The sequence below is a fragment of the Macaca nemestrina genome, unplaced genomic scaffold, assembly GCF_043159975.1.
Source record: "Macaca nemestrina isolate mMacNem1 unplaced genomic scaffold, mMacNem.hap1 Scaffold_500, whole genome shotgun sequence".
Classification (NCBI taxonomy): Eukaryota; Metazoa; Chordata; class Mammalia; order Primates; family Cercopithecidae; genus Macaca; species Macaca nemestrina.
The window spans coordinates 12,311-33,868 of NW_027257687.1; the positions used below are offsets into that span (position 1 = coordinate 12,311).

Below are 21,558 nucleotides of genomic sequence, written 5' to 3' on the forward strand. Positions count from 1 at the left end.
GGTCCCCACCTCGCAGGGGGGTGGCTCACCCCCCTGCGAGGTGGCTCCCAATAGCCAAGGGGGGCAGAGGGGGTGGCTATTGGTCCCCACCTCGCAGGGGGGTGGCTCACCCCCCTGCGAGGTGGCTCCCAATAGCCAAGGGGGGCAGAGGGGGTGGCTATTGGTCCCCACCTCGCAGGGGGGTGGCTCACCCCCCTGCGAGGTGGCTCCCAATAGCCAAGGGGGGCAGAGGGGGTGGCTATTGGTCCCCACCTCGCAGGGGGTGGCTCACCCCCCTGCGAGGTGGCTCCCAATAGCCAAGGGGGGCAGAGGGGGTGGCTATTGGTCCCCACCTCGCAGGGGGGTGGCTCACCCCCCTGCGAGGTGGCTCCCAATAGCCAAGGGGGGCAGAGGGGGTGGCTATTGGTCCCCACCTCGCAGGGGGGTGGCTCACCCCCCTGCGAGGTGGCTCCCAATAGCCAAGGGGGGCAGAGGGGGTGGCTATTGGTCCCCACCTCGCAGGGGGGTGGCTCACCCCCCTGCGAGGTGGCTCCCAATAGCCAAGGGGGGCAGAGGGGGTGGCTATTGGTCCCCACCTCGCAGGGGGGTGGCTCACCCCCCTGCGAGGTGGCTCCCAATAGCCAAGGGGGGCAGAGGGGGTGGCTATTGGTCCCCACCTCGCAGGGGGGTGGCTCACCCCCCTGCGAGGTGGCTCCCAATAGCCAAGGGGGGCAGAGGGGGTGGCTATTGGTCCCCACCTCGCAGGGGGGTGGCTCACCCCCCTGCGAGGTGGCTCCCAATAGCCAAGGGGGGCAGAGGGGGTGGCTATTGGTCCCCACCTCGCAGGGGGGTGGCTCACCCCCCTGCGAGGTGGCTCCCAATAGCCAAGGGGGGCAGAGGGGGTGGCTATTGGTCCCCACCTCGCAGGGGGGTGGCTCACCCCCCTGCGAGGTGGCTCCCAATAGCCAAGGGGGGCAGAGGGGGGTGGCTATTGGTCCCCACCTCGCAGGGGGGTGGCTCACCCCCCTGCGAGGTGGCTCCCAATAGCCAAGGGGGGCAGAGGGGGTGGCTATTGGTCCCCACCTCGCAGGGGGGTGGCTCACCCCCCTGCGAGGTGGCTCCCAATAGCCAAGGGGGGCAGAGGGGGTGGCTATTGGTCCCCACCTCGCAGGGGGGTGGCTCACCCCCCTGCGAGGTGGCTCCCAATAGCCAAGGGGGGCAGAGGGGGTGGCTATTGGTCCCCACCTCGCAGGGGGGTGGCTCACCCCCCTGCGAGGTGGCTCCCAATAGCCAAGGGGGGCAGAGGGGGTGGCTATTGGTCCCCACCTCGCAGGGGGGTGGCTCACCCCCCTGCGAGGTGGCTCCCAATAGCCAAGGGGGGCAGAGGGGGTGGCTATTGGTCCCCACCTCGCAGGGGGGTGGCTCACCCCCCTGCGAGGTGGCTCCCAATAGCCAAGGGGGGCAGAGGGGGTGGCTATTGGTCCCCACCTCGCAGGGGGGTGGCTCACCCCCCTGCGAGGTGGCTCCCAATAGCCAAGGGGGGCAGAGGGGGTGGCTATTGGTCCCCACCTCGCAGGGGGGTGGCTCACCCCCCTGCGAGGTGGCTCCCAATAGCCAAGGGGGGCAGAGGGGGTGGCTATTGGTCCCCACCTCGCAGGGGGGTGGCTCACCCCCCTGCGAGGTGGCTCCCAATAGCCAAGGGGGGCAGAGGGGGTGGCTATTGGTCCCCACCTCGCAGGGGGGTGGCTCACCCCCCTGCGAGGTGGCTCCCAATAGCCAAGGGGGGCAGAGGGGGTGGCTATTGGTCCCCACCTCGCAGGGGGGTGGCTCACCCCCCTGCGAGGTGGCTCCCAATAGCCAAGGGGGGCAGAGGGGGTGGCTATTGGTCCCCACCTCGCAGGGGGGTGGCTCACCCCCCTGCGAGGTGGCTCCCAATAGCCAAGGGGGGCAGAGGGGGTGGCTATTGGTCCCCACCTCGCAGGGGGGTGGCTCACCCCCCTGCGAGGTGGCTCCCAATAGCCAAGGGGGGCAGAGGGGGTGGCTATTGGTCCCCACCTCGCAGGGGGGTGGCTCACCCCCCTGCGAGGTGGCTCCCAATAGCCAAGGGGGGCAGAGGGGGTGGCTATTGGTCCCCACCTCGCAGGGGGGTGGCTCACCCCCCTGCGAGGTGGCTCCCAATAGCCAAGGGGGGCAGAGGGGGTGGCTATTGGTCCCCACCTCGCAGGGGGGTGGCTCACCCCCCTGCGAGGTGGCTCCCAATAGCCAAGGGGGGCAGAGGGGGTGGCTATTGGTCCCCACCTCGCAGGGGGGTGGCTCACCCCCCTGCGAGGTGGCTCCCAATAGCCAAGGGGGGCAGAGGGGGTGGCTATTGGTCCCCACCTCGCAGGGGGGTGGCTCACCCCCCTGCGAGGTGGCTCCCAATAGCCAAGGGGGGCAGAGGGGGTGGCTATTGGTCCCCACCTCGCAGGGGGGTGGCTCACCCCCCTGCGAGGTGGCTCCCAATAGCCAAGGGGGGCAGAGGGGGTGGCTATTGGTCCCCACCTCGCAGGGGGGTGGCTCACCCCCCTGCGAGGTGGCTCCCAATAGCCAAGGGGGGCAGAGGGGGTGGCTATTGGTCCCCACCTCGCAGGGGGGTGGCTCACCCCCCTGCGAGGTGGCTCCCAATAGCCAAGGGGGGCAGAGGGGGTGGCTATTGGTCCCCACCTCGCAGGGGGGTGGCTCACCCCCCTGCGAGGTGGCTCCCAATAGCCAAGGGGGGCAGAGGGGGTGGCTATTGGTCCCCACCTCGCAGGGGGGTGGCTCACCCCCCTGCGAGGTGGCTCCCAATAGCCAAGGGGGGCAGAGGGGGTGGCTATTGGTCCCCACCTCGCAGGGGGGTGGCTCACCCCCCTGCGAGGTGGCTCCCAATAGCCAAGGGGGGCAGAGGGGGTGGCTATTGGTCCCCACCTCGCAGGGGGGTGGCTCACCCCCCTGCGAGGTGGCTCCCAATAGCCAAGGGGGGCAGAGGGGGTGGCTATTGGTCCCCACCTCGCAGGGGGGTGGCTCACCCCCCTGCGAGGTGGCTCCCAATAGCCAAGGGGGGCAGAGGGGGTGGCTATTGGTCCCCACCTCGCAGGGGGGTGGCTCACCCCCCTGCGAGGTGGCTCCCAATAGCCAAGGGGGGCAGAGGGGGTGGCTATTGGTCCCCACCTCGCAGGGGGGTGGCTCACCCCCCTGCGAGGTGGCTCCCAATAGCCAAGGGGGGCAGAGGGGGTGGCTATTGGTCCCCACCTCGCAGGGGGGTGGCTCACCCCCCTGCGAGGTGGCTCCCAATAGCCAAGGGGGGCAGAGGGGGTGGCTATTGGTCCCCACCTCGCAGGGGGGTGGCTCACCCCCCTGCGAGGTGGCTCCCAATAGCCAAGGGGGGCAGAGGGGGTGGCTATTGGTCCCCACCTCGCAGGGGGGTGGCTCACCCCCCTGCGAGGTGGCTCCCAATAGCCAAGGGGGGCAGAGGGGGTGGCTATTGGTCCCCACCTCGCAGGGGGGTGGCTCACCCCCCTGCGAGGTGGCTCCCAATAGCCAAGGGGGGCAGAGGGGGTGGCTATTGGTCCCCACCTCGCAGGGGGGTGGCTCACCCCCCTGCGAGGTGGCTCCCAATAGCCAAGGGGGGCAGAGGGGGTGGCTATTGGTCCCCACCTCGCAGGGGGGTGGCTCACCCCCCTGCGAATTAGGAAAGATATTACAGAGTGTGTGTTCAACTCCTGTGATATGGGAATTAATTCCATCTTCTTCCCTTCCGCATTTCAGGAAGAGTATCACACGGGGATGTACAGTGTCTTCAATACTGGTATTAGTATGAATCTCTCGGGCTTGAGATATTAAGAAGAGTATCACAGGATGGATGTTCACCCCCTGTCATATTGGGAGTAATATCAGCCTCTCCCCTCCATGGATATTAGAAACAATATCCCAGGCTGGTTGTACACCTCCTGCTCTATCGGGAGCCATATCATCCTCTCCCTTCCAGGATATTAATAACAATATCACAGGGCGGGTGAACACAGCCTGTGATACCGTAATTATTATCATCCTCTCCCCTTCTGGATACTAGGAACAATATCACAGAAGAACTGTACACTCCCTGTGATATTAGGAATGATATCATATGCTTCTTCCGTGAATATTAGGAGCAGTATCACCAGGTGTCTGTCCATTCATTGCTATGTTGGGAGTCTTGTCATATTCTATCCGCCTGGATATTAGGATCGGTGTCACAGCTTGAGTGTACACCTACTGCGATATTAAAACTAATATCATGCTCTCCGTCACTGGATATTAGGAATGACATCACAGTTAGGTGTACACCCCTTGCGGTATTAGGAGTAATAATTTGATTAATTATTAAACATCAATGATCAATTTTAATAATTTTCAATGACACTATTAATAGGATACCATTATTAATTATGGATAATTATTTTACATATATGATTATGCACGCTTAAAATTAATTATGAATATTAATGTCATTTAACAATATTATTAGTTCGTAATATTAATCATTATTTTATTACCAACATCTCTTAATATTGACTTAAGCAACATTAATTGCTGATATCATTCTTTTATTATTAATAGTGATATTACTATTAATTATTAATACCAATTGTTAACATTTTTAACCAGTATTCATTTTTACTACCTTTATTATGAGTATTAACATTGATTATTATTATTAATTTTTATTATATTTATTAATATTTATAATTAATAGACTTGTTCCTGATATCCGGCGGGGAGAGAATGATATTACTCCCAACATTGAAGAAAGTGTACACCCCTCTATGATGTTTTTCCTAATATCCATCGAGTAGAGGATAACATTATTGAAACTGTCACAGTGGTTGTATATCCCCTCGGTCGTCTTGTTTCTTATATCCTGGGTGAGAGAGAATGATATGACTCCCAATATCGCAGGGGTTGTAGACCTCCCCCATAATATTGTCCCTAACATCCAAAGGTGCAGATGATGGTATTTCTTTTGATTTCGCAGTGGATGTACACCACCCCTGTGATATGATTCCTGATATCCAGGGGACGAGAGGATTATTCTCAATATTGCAGGAGGTGTACACTGTCTAGTGATATTGTTCCTAATATCCAGGGATGGAGAGGATATCACCCCCTACAGAGCAGGGGTTGTACACTCCTTCTGTGACATTGTTCGTAATAGTCAGCGGGGGAGAGGAAGACATTACTCCCAATATTGCAGGGGATGTACACCCCCTTGTGATATTGTTCCCTATATCCTGGGAGGGAGACGATGATACCAGTGGCAATATCGTAGGGGGTGTACATCCTTCTGTGATATTGTTTTTGACATTCAGTTGGGGGAGAGGATAACATTAATCCCAATATCGCAGAAGGTGTACAGACCCCTGTGATGTGGTTCCTAATGTACAGGGGAAAGAGAAGAATATTGCTCTCAATGTCGCAGGGGGTGTAACCACCCTGTCCCCTGTATATTGTTCCTAATATGCAGAGGGGTGGAGGCTGATAGTACTCCCGATATCCCAGAAGGTGCACACACACCTGTGATGTAGTTCCTAATATCCAGCGGGAAAGAGCATGATTTGTTTTGATATCGCAGGGGGTATACACCGCCTGCAACCCTGGGGTATCGTTCCTAATATCCAGGCAGGAAGAGGATGACATGGCTGACAACATCGAAGGGGGTGGACACCTCTTCAGTGATATGGTTCCTCTTATCCAGGGGGTGAATGGATGACATTACTCCCAATAAAGTAGGAACCGTACAGCCACCCTGGGATTTTGTCCTTAATAACCACAGGGGAGAGGTGATATTACTACCAACATTGCAAGGGGTGTACACCGCTCCAGTGATATTATTTCTTATGTCCAGGAAAGGAGAAGATGGTATTACTAACAATATTGAAGGGATGGACAGCCCCCATGTGATATTGTTCTAAAGATACAGGTTGAAAGAGGATGAGATTCCATCCAATAAAACAAGGGGTGTACATCCTGCCTGTGATATGAATCCTAAAACCTAGAAGAAGAGAGAATGACATTGCTTCCAAAAACACACGGGGTGTACACCCACCCTGTGATATTTTTCCTGTCATCTAAAGGAAGAGACGATGATACTACTCCCACTACCAAAGAAGGTACACACCCCCCTGTGATATTGTTCCTCATAACTTGTGGGGGAGAGCATGATATTACTTCCAGTATGACAGTGGCTTGACACCCAGTCTGTGATATTGCTCCTAATTTCCAGTAGGTAAAGTATGATGTTCCTTCCAAGAGAGTAGTGGGTGTACAACCGCCCTGTGATATGTCTCCGAATATTCAGGGAAACACAGGACGACATTACCCCAAATCTCCCAAAAAGTGTACACCCATTGTGTGATATGGTTCCTAATATCCGGAGGTGCAGAGGATGGTATTCGTTCTCCTGTCGAAGGCTGGGTACACGCAACCTGTGAAATTGTTCCTAATATCCTGAATAAAAGAGACTGCTAATAATGGACACACATTGCAGGGGGGAGTAATTGGCTATTATGATCCACATCGCAGGGGGTGAGGCACTCCCCATGATATGGGGAGTAACAGCAACCCCCTCTCCCCCCTGGCTATTACGATCCACATCGCAGGGCAGTTCAGGACACCACCCCTGCCCCAATCTTGACCGAGACAGTGAGTGTCATGGGACCACCTCAGGGTGGGTGGCAGCTCAGCTTGAAGGTATCCCTGCTGCCAAAGACCAACCGCTCCTGCTAGTTTGAATCTGGCCACAGGGTCTCTGTTGGTGAGACAGGTGACCATGAGGCAGACACCCTGAAATCTAGCACGACAGAGCTCAATGCCCCCATGAGAGGCACCATAGCACGCAGACTTTGCAGACATACTAGGGAAGGCCACAGCAGGCCCTGAGTGAGGAACAAGCTGACCAAGATCCTGGGGTCTTGCCACACAGTCCTTAAACCAGGGACTGGAAACTGTTTCCCTAAAGAGCCAGGAGTCAGTATTTTCAGCTTTGCCAACTGATCTTTACCTCAAGAATGCAACTCTGCCATGGCTACACCACAGCAGCCTTCTGCAGGTGGCCTGTGAAGAGATGGGCATGACTGCACCCACATCAAACTTTACTTATGGACATGGAACCTTCTCAGTGTCATGAATTGTTATTTTTTTATTTGTTCAGGCATTTGGAAATGTAAAATCCATTCTTGATTCACGGGCCACAAGAGCAGGCAGGTACGGGCTGCCTCTGCCCCTGGCCGACCTCTGGAATGAGCTTAGAGAAGGAAATGACAGGCTGGGTCAGCGCAGCCTCCTCACAGTGGGTTCACTGCAGGAGGGTCCTTCGTAGCAACCACTTCTCATCCTTCATCTTGGCTTCAAGTGCAATTCACATGGAGAAAGAGAGAACAGAACCGGCCTCAGCAACAAGGAAGGAGATGCAGGGTCAAGCAGCCGTGTGGATCCATCACACTCAACATTCACACCAAGCGGAGCACAAGCAGGACCAGCCCAGGGGGGGCCGAAGTGGAGGCTCTCTGGGGTGGGGGCCCTCTGGGTGGGCAAGATTCTCTACATAAAACTCCAATAGAAGATCTACACAGCAGTAGTTAAAGAAAACACACACTAAGAAAAAGGCCAAAATAAAAATAGGACACCAAGTTTGGCCAACCGGGTCTCACAAGCCAGTAGGTAAGAAATCCCAGGAGGGCCCACCAGAGGAGCTGGGGGTGCGTTCCTGCCTGCAGGGGGCCTGGGACACCCCATTCCCACAGACGAGGACCCAAGCTTTGGGGAGGAAGCTGTTAGAGTCATCAGTGAGCTTTTCAGAGCTGGAGCCATAGGTCAGGGGAGGAGCCCTGGCCACGTCCCTGTGTAGGCTCAGAAGCTGGGGTGGGGGCACACCCCCAGGGGCCGATACAAACAGTGGACCGCGAGTCCTCCTCCTGTCCAGAGGATGCTCAGCTCCCAAGGGACCACCAAAGTCTGGAACCCAGGGACACACCACCTGACCCTCATGCCCAGGCCTCCTGGACCAGGCAATGTCCAGTACAGGCAGGCAGTCTGGGCTTGGGGCCAGGACAGGGGTGGATGGTCCTGCTAGGCAGGCCTCCTTCTCCCTACCAGCTGTGCTGGTTGCACTGTAGTTTTGTTCTGGCAACATATTGCCGCCCACTTTGGCCACACCAGTCCCCGGCTCCCTGGCTAGGCCCAGTGCTGTCCAACCCACCTACACAGGCCCCACACACCCAGTGCCCACCAGACTCCCGTCAGCCAGGAGGACCCATGCTCACCCCCTGAAGTATCCGTGGGAACCTGCATCCGACAGGGACCCACAGCTCAGGGCCAACCTCCATGGGGCCTTTTGGTTGTGGTGGTAGGGGCGGGGGGGAGTTGACCTCCAGCCCTCCCATCCTGGCCACTGTGTTCTGTGGGGATCATTCAGTCCTGGGAGCTTCCTAGGGACCCCAGAAGGAAGAGAACAGGGTGGTCATGGCGGCCTCAGCCCCAGGCTCTGGGCCCGAGTGCAAGAGTCTTTCGGTTCTGGTTTGACCTGGGCGGTAACAACAGGCCAAGTCATTCACACAAGGATTGGCTTTGATACAATGCATCAAGGGACTGTGGAGGACACAGATCAGCCTCCAGGCCAGTTACACCTGGTGGCTTCGCCAGTGCAGGCTAGGGAGTGGAAAAGCTGACCCCTGACCTCCCCACCTACCCTGCCCACCAGACGCCAGTAGCGGCCAGGGATCCCTGACTTCAGGCAGAGGCAGGCAGCACAGTTGCTGCCTCCTTTGAGCCCATCCCAGGGCCCACAGGGCCTGGAGAAACCTGGCAGGGGCTGAGTTGGGAGAATCCGGCAGGGAGATGCCAAGTGAAGAATGTGAGGGACTGGGTATGAGGGGCGCTAGGGCACAAGGTCTGCTTCCTCTGGGGAGGTGGCAGTGAGACATATAGTAGCCAAGCCTCCGCAGGCCCCACCCTGCTGCCAGGCACATGTGGTGCCCATACCCACCCCAACGGCTGCAGGAAGGTTCTTCACCAACAAAAGGGGAGGATGTACCCACACCCACATAGGCATTGGTGCCCACAAACATCAGAGAAGAAAATTGCTGCTGTGCCCAAGGTGTGGGGAAAGGGGCAATGTCCCCTTCCTCCCCATGGTGGGTCCAAAATTACCTGTTCCTGCCAGCACCCCCACCCCCAACTCCACAAGCTGCTGACCTCCACCCCAGTGCCATGCCACGCGCCAAGAACAGCTCAGCAGTACATCCCAAGGGTGCTATCCTGGCGCGGCTGTGCTGGGCAAGTGACATGTTTCCTAGTCACAGAGGTTTTCTTTCTTTACCGCTCACTGGCCCTGTGCCTCGGTTTCCCCCACTGTGGCAGAGTGTAAAAATCCCATCTTGAAGGCTAGGAACCCAGGAAGATCACCACACCTGGTGAAATGGTGGGTGAAACTCCCTGCCTTGGACCTCTTGCTCCAGGACTGATGTCCACTGGGACATGGCCAGGCCAGCATTCTGGGGAGGGCTGCATTCCTTGCCTGGGGAACCTTACTCCCAGTTAGGAATCACTGGAGTTGAGGCCCCTAATGAATTGGGGGAGGCACAGGGGTAGAATGGAGGTAGCCCCATCATACGGGCCTGTGTAGACCCCAGGAAACAAGCATTGAGTTCAGACTCTTGTCTGAAGCTGGCCACCTGAAAGGATTTGGGGTGTGATGAGGGCCTGGGGTCAGGGAACAAAGTGTTCTGGTTTGGACACGTAGGAGGTTCTCTGCAGCTCTCTCAGGTACAGGGTATGTTGCTAAGTATATGCTTTTAAAAACCCTAGGAGGAGGGGGCACGCAGAAGGGGCCCTGAAGCCAAGGGCAAGGTCCAGGCTTTCCACCTCCCCAGCTGAAGACATGCTGGAGGACAATTCTCCAGAGTTTCATAACAAAGAAGAGAAAAAAGAAATCAAAAAGACCTGGAGGACAGGCAAGCTAATGAGGGCTGACTGGGATTACCCTGCCTAAGCCTCAACACAAGCCTTCCCTATCTGTCCTCTGGGCCAGGTGAGGAAACAGGTCACAGTAGGACATTCAGACCCTGGGCAGGCAGCTGGCAGTCTGGAGCCCAGGAGGTACAAACAGACTGTCCCAACCCCAGCCCTCAGCCAGGAGCAGCTCTGCCCACAGCTCATTCACTGGTAAATCAGGCCCACTGGGCTGCCTGCCCTTCCCCAATCCCCCTCGCTCACCAGGCAACAGCCGCCCTGCTCGTGGCTGCCAGACTGCGGATGGCAGTGCACGCCCCCTTCATTCTGGCTTCTCAGCTGCCCACCAGGCCATCCCTCTCTGCCAGGCCACCTGGAGCCTAGCAGTGTGCATGCGGGATGGGCAGCACCTGGAATACTTGGGCGGGCTTGGCTGGGGGCTGCAGTTCCTATGCAGGGAGGAGTTAGCGCCCCATCCCATTCCCTGGCCCCATGGCCCCTCTGAGAAGACCCTCCACATACTGCCAGGCCTTGACCACCAGTAGCCCCACATCCAGGAGGCATCGACGTGCTCACCTCTGATTGGCAGTGGACATCCAACCCTGGGGCAGACCCCTTAGAATCCCAGGTATGAGAGAGCTAGGTGAGGGCAAGGGTGGCATCAGAGTGAAGGGGGCCTGCCCCTCCACACCTGTGGGTATTTCTCGAAAGCTGGAGATGAGAGACTGAGAAAAGAAATAAGACACAGAGACAAAGTATAGAGGAAGAAAAGTGGGCCCAGGGGACCTGCGCTCAGCATATGGAGGACCCGCGCTCAGCATACAGAGGACCCGCACCGGCACTGGTCTCTGGAGTTCCCTCACTATTTATTGATCACTATCTCTACTATCTTGGCAAGGGGGATGTGACAGGACTACAGGGTAGTGGTGGGGAGAGGGCCAGCAGGAAAACATGTGAGCAAAGGACTCTGTGTCATCAATAAGTTTCAGGAAAGGTGCTGTGCCTCTATGTGCACGTCGGCCAGATTTATGTTTGACTTTACACAAACATCTCCGTGCAGTAAAGAGCAGTATTGCCGCCAGCATGTCTCGCCTCCAGCCATAAAGTGGTTTTCTCCTATCTCAGTAAATAGAATGTATGGTCAGGTTTTACCCTGAGACATTCCACTCCCAGGGATGAGCAGGAGACAGATGCCTTCCTCTTATATCAACTGCAAAAAGGCCTTCCTCTTCCACTAATCCTCCTCAGCACAGACTTTTTACGGGGGCCGGGCTGGGGGATGGTCAGGTCTTTCACTTCCCACGAGGCCATATCTCAGGCTGCCTCAATGGGGAGAAACCTTGGACAATACCCAGGCTTTCTTGGGCAGAGGTCCCTGAGGCTTTCCGCAGTGCACTGTGTCCCTGGGTACTCGAGACTGGAGAATGGCGATGACTTTTACCAAGCATACTGCCTGCAAACACATTTTCACTAAGGCACATCCTGCACAGCCCTAAATCCATTAAACCTTGAGTCAATACAGCACATGCTTCTGTGAGCACAGGGTTGGGGCTAGGGTTACAGATTAACAGCATCTCAAGGCAGAAGAATTTTCTTAGTACAGATCAAAATGGACTTTCTTATGTCCTCGTCTTTGTCCATAGACACAGTAACAGTCTGATCTCTCTTTCTTTCTCCCACACAGAGAGTGTCACTACTGTATGTCAGCCACTGGGGGACAGGCTTCAGCTTACACCCACCTTCCAAATTCCACCCTCTCACCTTGGCAGAAGCTGGCCAGGAATTGGGGCCAATGGATGGGTGGGGTCTGCAGACGACACCGTGTTCAGGTCCCCATGATGGCCTCACACATGTGTAGTGGCCCTGCAGTTCCAGGTGCCACACACATGCCATCCCCTGCTTGGGCCCTGATCTTCGAGGAGGGGGAGCAGCAGAACCCAGGCACTGACCCCACAGTGCCACTCACACCCACAGACGATTCTCCAGACAGGCATCAGGTCTCGGTCCTGGCCACCTTCCCCTGCAGGGCCTCAGCTCTTTCCCGGGACTCACGTGGTCTTTCCTCACATGCAGCTCTGCTAGGATGCACTGATCTGTACACAGGGGCTCTGAGGTGACAATGGCCACGATCATGCAGAATGCAAGGGCACAGGCTGGGTGCCCATTGTGGGGACTCTGCAGCACTCCCAGACTATCATCGGGCATGCTGGCCCCCAGGCTTAGCTAGGGCACCAGTGGTAGGAGTGCACTGCTCTGGACTCTGCAGGAGGAGGACAACTGTCACCACATCTTCATGTTCTCCTGCTGGTGTCACTGTGTGTTTCTCATCTCCTGCTTGTAGGATTCAGGGCAGACTCTCTGAACACCTTGTGGGAAACAGCAGAATCCAGCAGAGAAGAGGAGAAAAGCCCAGCTGCAAAGATGAAAAAATGGCAGGTGTGACATGGACCCCCATTCAGATTCTGTATTTAGATGAGGTCTTCCAGAACACCTGCTCTCATTGGATAATACTTCAAATACATATATATATATATATATATATATATATATATATATATTTTTCCAGAGAGAATCTTGCTCTGTAGCCCACACTGGAGTGCAGTGGCAGGATCTCGGCTCACTGCAACCTCCGCTTCCCGGGTCCCGGTTCAAGCAATTCTCCTGCCTCAGCCTCCCGAATAACTGAGATTACAAGCATGCACCACCATGCCCAGCTACTATGTTTTCTTTTTTTTTTTTTCTTGAGACGGAATCTTGCTCTGTCACCCATGCTGGAGTGCAGTGGCACGATCTCAACTCACTGCAGTTTCCAACTCCTGGGTTCATGCTATTCTCCTGCCTCAGCCTCCTGAGTAGCTGGGACTACAGGCGCCTACCACCACGCCCGGCTAATTTTTTATATTTTTAGTAGAGACGGGGTTTCACCGTGTTAGCCAGGATGGTCTCGATCTCCTGACCTCGTGCGACAGAGCGAGGTCACCTGGGCAAAAGAGCAAGACTAAGTCTCAAAAAAAAAAAAAAGAAAGAAAAGAAAAAGAAAAGAAAAGAAAAAGAACAATATAAGCCAAATTCACTCAAAAGAAATAAAAACAAGATGACAAGTCAATGGCACTGAAAACAGAAAATCAACAGAAGAACTCAATAGAACAACAGCTGTTTCTTCATAAAGATCAACAAAATTGGTCACTATCAAGCCAGGCTAACAAAGAAAAAAAGAAATCGCACAAATTACTATAAGGTGAGTACAAAAGTAATGGCAGTTTTTGCATTCTTGGAATTTGCTGTTTGATACTGGAATACCTTCTTAAATAAATGTGGTTATGTTATTCATCATTTTAATGGGCATTTCTTGCTTTTTATTGCTAATGACTTATTACTTATTTATTTTAGACTGTGGAAATGATGTCAGACAAAAAGCAAATTCAAGCGACTTTCTTATTCGAGTTCAAAATGGGTCCTAAAGCAGGGGAGACAACTCACAACATCAACACATTTGGCCCAGGAACTGCTAATTAATGTACAGTGCAGTGGTTCAAGAAGTTTTGCAAAGGAGGCAAGAGCCTTGAAGATGAGGAGGGTAGTGGGCAGCCACCGGAAATTGATAACAACCAATTGAGAGCAACCACTGAATTTGATCCTCTTACAGCCACACGAGAAGTTGGCGAAGAACTGAATGTCGACCATTCTATGGTCATCCGGCATTTGAAGCCAATTGGAAAGTTGAAAAAGCTTGATAAGTGGGTGCCTCATGAGCTGACCAAATATTTTAAAAAGCATCCTCTTGAAGTGTCATCTTCTCTTATTCTATGAAACAACATTGAACCATTTCTTGATCAGATTGTGACATGCCACGAAAAGTGCATTTCATACAACAGCCAGCTCAGTGGTGGGACTGAGAAGAAGCTCCAAACCACTTCCCAAAGTCAAACTTGCACCAAAAAAAGGTCATGATCACTGTTTGGTGGTCAGCTGCCGGTCTTCTGATCCACCACAGTTTTTGAATCCTGGTGAAATCATTACATCTGAGAAGTATGCCACGCCATTCGATGAGATGCACGGAACACTGCAGCACCTGGAGCCGGCACTGATCAACAGAAAGGGCCCAGTTCTCCACAACGCGTGACCACATGTCATACAACCAGGGCTTCAAAAGTTGAATAAATTGGGCTATGAAGTTTTGCCTCATCTACCATATTCACCTGACCTCTTGCCAACAAACTACCACTTCTTTAAGCATCTTGACAACATTTTGCAGGGAAAACACTTCCACAACCAGCAGGATGCAGAAAACGCTTTCTAAGAGTTCATTGAACCCTGAAAGCATGGAATAAACAAGTTTATTTCTCATTGACAAAAATGTGTTCATTTTAATGGCTTCTATTTTTTTTTTTTAATTTTTTTTAGACGGAGTCTCACTCTGTCGCCCAGGCCAGAGTGCAAAGGTGCAATCTCGGCTCACTGCAACCTCTGCCTCCTGGGTTCAAGAGATTCTCCTGCCTCAGCCTCCCTAGAAGCTGGAAGTACAGGCGCCCGCCACCACACCAGGCTAATTTGTTTGTATTTTTAGTAAAGACGGGGTTTCACCATGTTCACCAGGGTGGTCTCGATCTCCTGACCTCGTGATCTGCCCGCCTTGGCCTCCCAAAGTGCTGGGATTACAGGCGTGGGCCACTGCGCCAGGCCAGGTGACTTCATTTTATTAGTTTTATTAGGAATTTAGGTAGAATCAACTTCTGATTAAAGGCTGAATTTCTGTCATTTTGTAGAGAAATGAATAAACTGGACACTGTGTGGTCAGTGTTTAGATTTGCCCATGGGTTTGTTTAAATCGATGTCATGGATCCTGAGACACAAATATAATTAAGATAGGTCTAGAGACAGGAGAAGCAGAAATAAGTTGACCCAGGAGTACAGTCTCAAGTAGTTCATTAATGAGAAAATGGACATCTGGCAAGAGTCTTTTTACTTTATCCTGGCTGAAAATCCAAATCTTGTTTTATTTTTCCCACTAAAAGTAACTAAAATAATAACGAATTTTATTTGTTCTTGGGTTCTTTTTTCCTTTAATGATTGTGCTGTAACTTAAAATAATGATGTTACTTTTGAACATTTTTAAAGCATATCTGAAAACGATTGATGTTTATAACTCTCTTTTGGCTTCAAAATAAGATTGTGTTATCACCATTTTGGTAGATGAGGTTGTCTGATGAAAATGATGCGCATGACTTGTACCGTTCAGTGTACATCTTGCAGTAGTGGACGATTGAAAACATAAAAAAGTGGAGTATAAATTAAAAATTAATTTGGTTTCTTCTATTTCTTAATTTGGGAATGTTAAACCATGGCTGTAAGGGATTTTCTTGGTGAAAAGAGAAGATCCTCAGAGTCAAAAATGTTCTTACAACTCGGGCTTGATGGCCTTTGAATTAGGAATGGATTGTTCCTCTCTCTGAAGCCTGTTGTCACATGGGTTTTTAATCCTGGCCTTGCTGCTAGAAATCTGTGCTTGAAGTCGTCTCTTTCTGGTGGTAACCTACCACTTAAAAGTCATGAGGTGGTGGAACTCAGTTTACTAAACTCTTTAGCCTTTGAGCTAAACTGAGCAACCTCTTAGATGTACACACACCACTTTGTATGAAAGGGTTCTCTAGAATGGTTCTTTGGAGAGAAATATTTTCATGTAATTTTGACAGGGGTGTAAATAAAGCGTGGTGACTAATAAGTCTTTCACTCTTCATCTGATGAACATAAGGATCTATGCATCCAGATATTATTTTGTATACAAATATTTAATTTGGTGATTGATAATCTCTCTTTGGGGTAGTCACATGGAAAGCTCTTTTAAATTTAACTTTTGCCTTTGGATCTTTTTTGAGAAAAGCCATTGAAGAGCAAAACTAATGTAAACGTCTTGATCATTTAAAAAGCTTACTTGTCCTCGAAAGGAAACACGAGTCATCAGTGAGTATAAACGTAGACAGTTGATTTGTGAATGCTGTCGGCCTCAACGTGCTTGATAATAGATTCTACTGATCTAGCTGGAGTAATTTGATCACTTACTTCCTTATTAATACTAGATCACACAGTGTCTTTCTTATTCCTTCTTCTTTACTTACTGGCATGAGCACAGAGTCCCACTATCTGAAAGAGAAGGGAGAGTTTGGGGGATTATTGGAGGATTCTTAAAAACTCGGTTGGCAATTGGGCAAGATGGCTCACGCCAACCATGAGGGGCAGGTATCACTGAGCCCCATCTAGTGATATGAAAACCAGGGTTCATAGAGGTTAACTTCCTTGCCATGGTCATATGGATGGAAAGTAAAGACATTGAGCTTTGCATTTAGACTCGGACCTAGAGTTGTTCAAACCGTAGTTCTGCTTATTCCACGGAAACGTGGGTTTTTTGAGGGGAGTACAAGCAGAGGAAAGTGGAGAAGTGGATTGCAGTTTGATTCTTCGCGGTCAAGAATGCCACCGGGGGATTTAGACTTTAACCTAATCACATGTATTTATTTCTTCAAATGCTAGCCTTGGAACGTTTTTGAGCACGTGCTTTGGAAACATTCCTCTGGAAAACAGAGAAGGTGAGGGAGGGGAGGGGAGGGTCTGAGATTTGAGGGGTCTGCAGCAGGAGGTTGGGAGACACAGTAGGGAGCTGGGACAGCAGGTCTAGAAATGAAACTAGGACACGTCCAGACCTCAGGTGGAATTAACTAGAATCTGGTTAGAGAGCCAGAAAGAACAAAGAGAAAAAATACCTCCCAAGTTCCCACCTGGCTGCCCAGGAGGCTGTCATGCGCTTAACAAATAAAGCCTGCCCTTTAACAAACAGAGGAGGGAGGAGGTGTCTGCAGGGAGGCTACAGACAAAACGTGGAACGAGGCTGCCCTCTTCTGGACAATGAAAGCCGGATGCTGAATCAAAATCCTCATATGCCCAGGACAATTTATTATTATTATTATTTTATTTTCAGAGACAGGGTCTTGCTGTGTTGCCCAGGCCGGAGTGCAATGATGCAATCATAGCTCACTGTAACCTCGATCTCCCGGGCTCAAGCGATCCTCCTGCCTCAGCCTCCTGAGTAGCTGGGACTACATGTGTGTGCCACTACACCCAGTTATTTTGTTTGTTTGTAGACAGGTCTCATTATGTCGCCCAGGCTGGTTTCAAACTCCTGGCTTCAAGCGATCCTCCCAACTTGGCCTCCTAATGTGCTGGGATTACAGGTGTGAGCCATCACACCTGGCCATCAGCACGTTTAAATACACATCCTTATATATATTTAAATATATGTCTTATATATATACATATACATCCATACAGAACGGACCGATGCTGAGTTGATACTAACTAGTCAACTAACAAACAACTAGTAACTAATGACTTGGTAACCAGGTAGGAATTCGGACAAATCTGGTTGTTCAGGGAGAACAAGGGTCTGTCAAACAAGTTGTTACATCTTCTAATGCATCCTATTCAGACTCAGGAGCAGTTTATATTTTGCACAGTCTCTGCCTCTCTGATTCCTTCAGACTTGTCAAGCACAGGAGAAAACCTAGGTAAAGGCCGGGCGCGGTGGCTCGAGCCTGTAATCCCAGCACTTTGGGAGGCCGAGACGGGCGGATCACAAGGTCAGCAGATCGAGACCATCCTGGCTAACACACTGAAACCCCGTCTCTACTAAAAAATAGAAAAAAACTAGCCAGGCGAGGTGGCGGGCGCCTGTAGTCCCAGCTACTCGGGAGGCTGAGGCAAGAGAATGGCGTAAACCCGGGAGGCGGAGCTTGCAGTGAGGCGAGATTGCGCCGCTGCACTCCAGCCTGGGCGACAGAGCGAGACTTCGTCTCAAAAAAAAAAAAAAAAAAAAAAGAGAAAACCTAGGTAAAAAATAAATAATAAAACACTAGGGAGGCCTCACAATCATGGTGGAAGGTGAAAGACACATCTCACATGGCAGCAAACAAGAGAAGAGAATGAGAACCAAGCAAAAGGGGTTTCCCCTGATAAAACCATCAGATCTTGTGAGACTGATTCACTACCATGAGAACAGTTCGGGGGAAACCACCCTATGATTCAATTATCTCCCACTGGGTCCCTCTCACAACATGAAGGAATTATGGGAGCTAAGATTCAAGGTGAGATTTGGGTGGGGACACAGCTAAACCATATCAGACATATTATCTATTGCTACATAACAAACTATGCCCCAAACTTAGGGCTTAAAACCACATCCATTTTTTTTTTTTCTTCACACTTTCTGAACATCTCAAATGAAAAAAAAGAGTTATAATATCAAATGTTGTTGCAGATGTGGAACAAGATGTGGGAAAACTTGAAACTCTACTAATAGGAGATACTGAAAAGCCAGACAGCAAGGACACAGAGAGGGAGACAGAGCTGAGCTAAAAGTACACTACGACCCAGCAATTCCACTGCCAGTGTAGACCAGATAAAAAGAGTTCTATGATACCAAAAGATATGTACGTGTATGTCCCTAGCAGTACTTTCCATTATAGCCCAAACCTGGAAATCATCGAATTATCCATCAACAGTAGAATGGACAAGTGTATTTATACAAGTGTATTCATATAATTTAATGTAATAGACCTATGGGAATTTACTGCTACCCTGAACAGCAAAAGTAAATCTCACAAGCGTAACTTAAGTGAAAGAAGCCAAATCAAAAATTACATATATCATTCCATTCACAAATTTCAAAAACTGGCAAAATTTTTGTATGGCGATGGAAGGCAAAATAACAGCTCCTCAGGATATGGGCTGGGTAATGTTCTGCTCCCAAATCTAATTGTGGATACAAGGGTAGGTCACTGTGTGGATACATGGGTGTGTCACTGTGTGAATTCAGGAGTACACACTTTGATATGTGAGTTTTTTACTTTGTATTTTATATATATATATATATTTAAGAGACGGGGTCTTGCTCTGTCTCCCAGGCTGTAATGCAGTCCAGAACTCCTAGGCTCAAGGGCTCCTCCTGCCACAGCCTTCTGAGTAGCTGGAGAAGCTGGGACTATAGGCATACACCACCACACCTGGTGGTATATTCAGCTATAAATGAATTGCCTGGGTGCGGTGACTCACACCTGTAGTCCCAGGACTTTGAAAGGCTGAGGCTGGAGGATTGCTTGAGGCAAAGAGTTCAAGACCAGTCTGGGTGACATAGTGAGACTCCATCTCTAAAAGATTTTTAAAAATAAAATGTACTTAAAATTTAAGAAAGATTTCAGTTGCAAAGGCTAAGTTGAAAAGATAGGAGTAAAAGGGTAATAGACAATTTAGAATATATGGATATATGGCATTTGGTACTTTAATATATATTATTGTTTTTTAATTATTTAATAGTCCATGAGTAGGTTAAATTCCATGAAGACAATAACTGCACCTCATTCATCTTTATAGCCTCTGGATGCCCAGTGTACATTATAAAGTAGCTATTCAGAAAATATATATTTAAAAAAATTGTGAATGTTCTGTTTACAGCAAAGTTCTCTAAACTAAATATAGTGATTGAATACATTTCTACAATAAAAAAATTAGACAATAAAGACAAAAGGCATTTCTGGGCTTATATTGGACAAAATAGGAGCAAGAATAGAGGCAAATTACTCTGTTTCTGTTATCTTAGGATGAAAAGAGTTTGCTTTGATTTATCCAAAATCTTTTTTCTCATCCAAATATGAAAATATTATAAGGCAAATTTTCAGCAATAACATTGTATTAGTCCATTTTCATGCTGCTGATAAAATCATATCCAAGACATGACCATTTACCAAAAAAAAAAAAAAAAAAAAAAAAAAAGAGGTTTAATAGATTCACCATTCTACATGGCTGGGGAGGCCTCACTCTCATGGTGGAAGGTGAAAGGCACATCTCACATGGCAGCAAACAAGAGAAGAGAATGAGAACCAAGCAAAAGGGGTTTCCCCTGATAAAACCATCAGATCTTGTGAGACTGATTCACTACCATGAGAACAGTTCGGGGGAAACCACCCTATGATTCAATTATCTCCCACCAGGTCCCTCCCACAACATGAAGGAATTATGGGAGCTACAATTCAAGGTGAGATTTGGGTGGGGACACAGCTAAACCATATCAGACATATTATCTATTGCTACATAACAAACTATGCCCCAAACTTAGGGCTTAAAACCACATCCATTTTTTTTTCTTCACAGTTTCTGAGGCTTAGGGATCTGGAAGTGACTTAGCAGGGGTTCTGACTCAGGGTCTCCCAAGATGTTGGCTGGGGCTGCAGTCACCTGAAGGCTTGACTGGGCCTGGAAGGTCCACTCTTCAAAAGGCTCACTCACATGGCTGTGGGCTGCAGGCCTACTCACAACTATCCCCAGAGCAGATCATCCAAGAGTAAGAGCAAGCCGAAAGACACCATCACTTTCATGACCTAGTCTCTGACATCACACACAATCACTTCTACATTCTATTTACCACAAACGAGTCACTAACTCCAGCCCACATTCAGGTGGAGGGGAATTATGTTCCATCTTTTGAAAGGAATATTAAATAATCAGTGGATGTATTTTAAATCATCACAGTCCACCATCTGGCCACAAATTATTTATATTTCTCCCACATGTAAAATACTCTCATTCCTCTCAACTCCTCCCAAAAGTTTCAAACTTGTACAGGATATCTAGGTTTGAAGTCCAGGATGTAATTATTTAAATCAGATCCCAATACAGAGAATTCTTCTCAGGTGTAGTTCTTTTTTTTTTTTTTTTTTTTTTTTTTTTTTGAGACAGAGTCTCACTCTGTTGCCCAGTCTGCAGTGCAGTGGTGCAATCTCAGCTCACTTGTAGCCTTGACCCCTTGACCCCTGGACTCAAGCAATCCTCCTGCTTCAGCCTCCCAAGTAGCTGGGATGACAGGCACACACCATAATGGCTGGCTAATTTTTTGAAAGTTTTTTGTGGTGATGGGGTTTCACCGTGTTTCTCAGGCTGTTCTCAAACTTTTGGGCTCAAGCAATCATCTTGCCTCGACCTATCAAAATGTTGGGATTACAGGCATAAGCCACCGTGCCTGACCAGGTGTAGTTCTTTAAGAATAGATCTTCAAGTAGAGTTCCTCTCTGTCTAAAGTCTTGTGGACTAAAGAGACAAGTTATCTGCAATGTCTATCAATTATCTATCACTGTGTGACTAATTACCCCCAAAACTCTGTGATTTAATAAACAACATTTATCTCAGTGTCTGTGGGTCAGGAGTTCAGTGGTTTTGCTGTATGAGTCTGACTCAGTGTCATTTCACAACATTGTAATCTATGTGGGATGCAGTAATCTGAAGGCCTGATTGGGGCTGGAGGATCTGCCTCTAAAAATCCCTCACCGGCATGGTTGTCGGCTGGTGGCCTCCATTCCTTACCATGTGGATCTCTCCCTGGATGGCTTAAATCTTCTCACAACACACAGTTGGGTTTCCTCCAGAGAAAATTATCTAAGAGGAAGCCAGCAACATGGAAACCATGATGTCCTTTATGACCTAACTTTGTGACATGCCATCACCTCTGCTGTGTTCTATTGGTTACTTGGAACA

General features: G+C 50.1%; 1 long non-coding RNA gene across 7 annotated transcripts; it reads right to left on the minus strand.

Annotated features, from left to right (window-relative positions):
* Window positions 1-7,156: 7,156 nt before the first annotated feature.
* Window positions 7,157-21,513, minus strand: LOC139361453 (uncharacterized). Of its 7 annotated transcripts, XR_011619013.1 has the most exons (5): window positions 20,266-20,558; window positions 16,045-16,125; window positions 11,951-12,397; window positions 8,298-8,462; window positions 7,157-7,380 (listed from the first exon to the last, which is right to left on the minus strand). It is a non-coding gene; the product is annotated as an uncharacterized lncRNA (long non-coding RNA). The 7 variants fall into 7 exon arrangements; XR_011619015.1 differs by lacking the exons at window positions 8,298-8,462; window positions 20,266-20,558 and adding an exon at window positions 21,388-21,513 and having other exon boundaries at window positions 11,746-12,397; window positions 15,917-16,125; XR_011619011.1 differs by lacking the exons at window positions 8,298-8,462; window positions 20,266-20,558 and adding an exon at window positions 21,388-21,512 and having other exon boundaries at window positions 11,746-12,397.
* Between the last annotated feature and the right edge of the window lie 45 nt (window positions 21,514-21,558).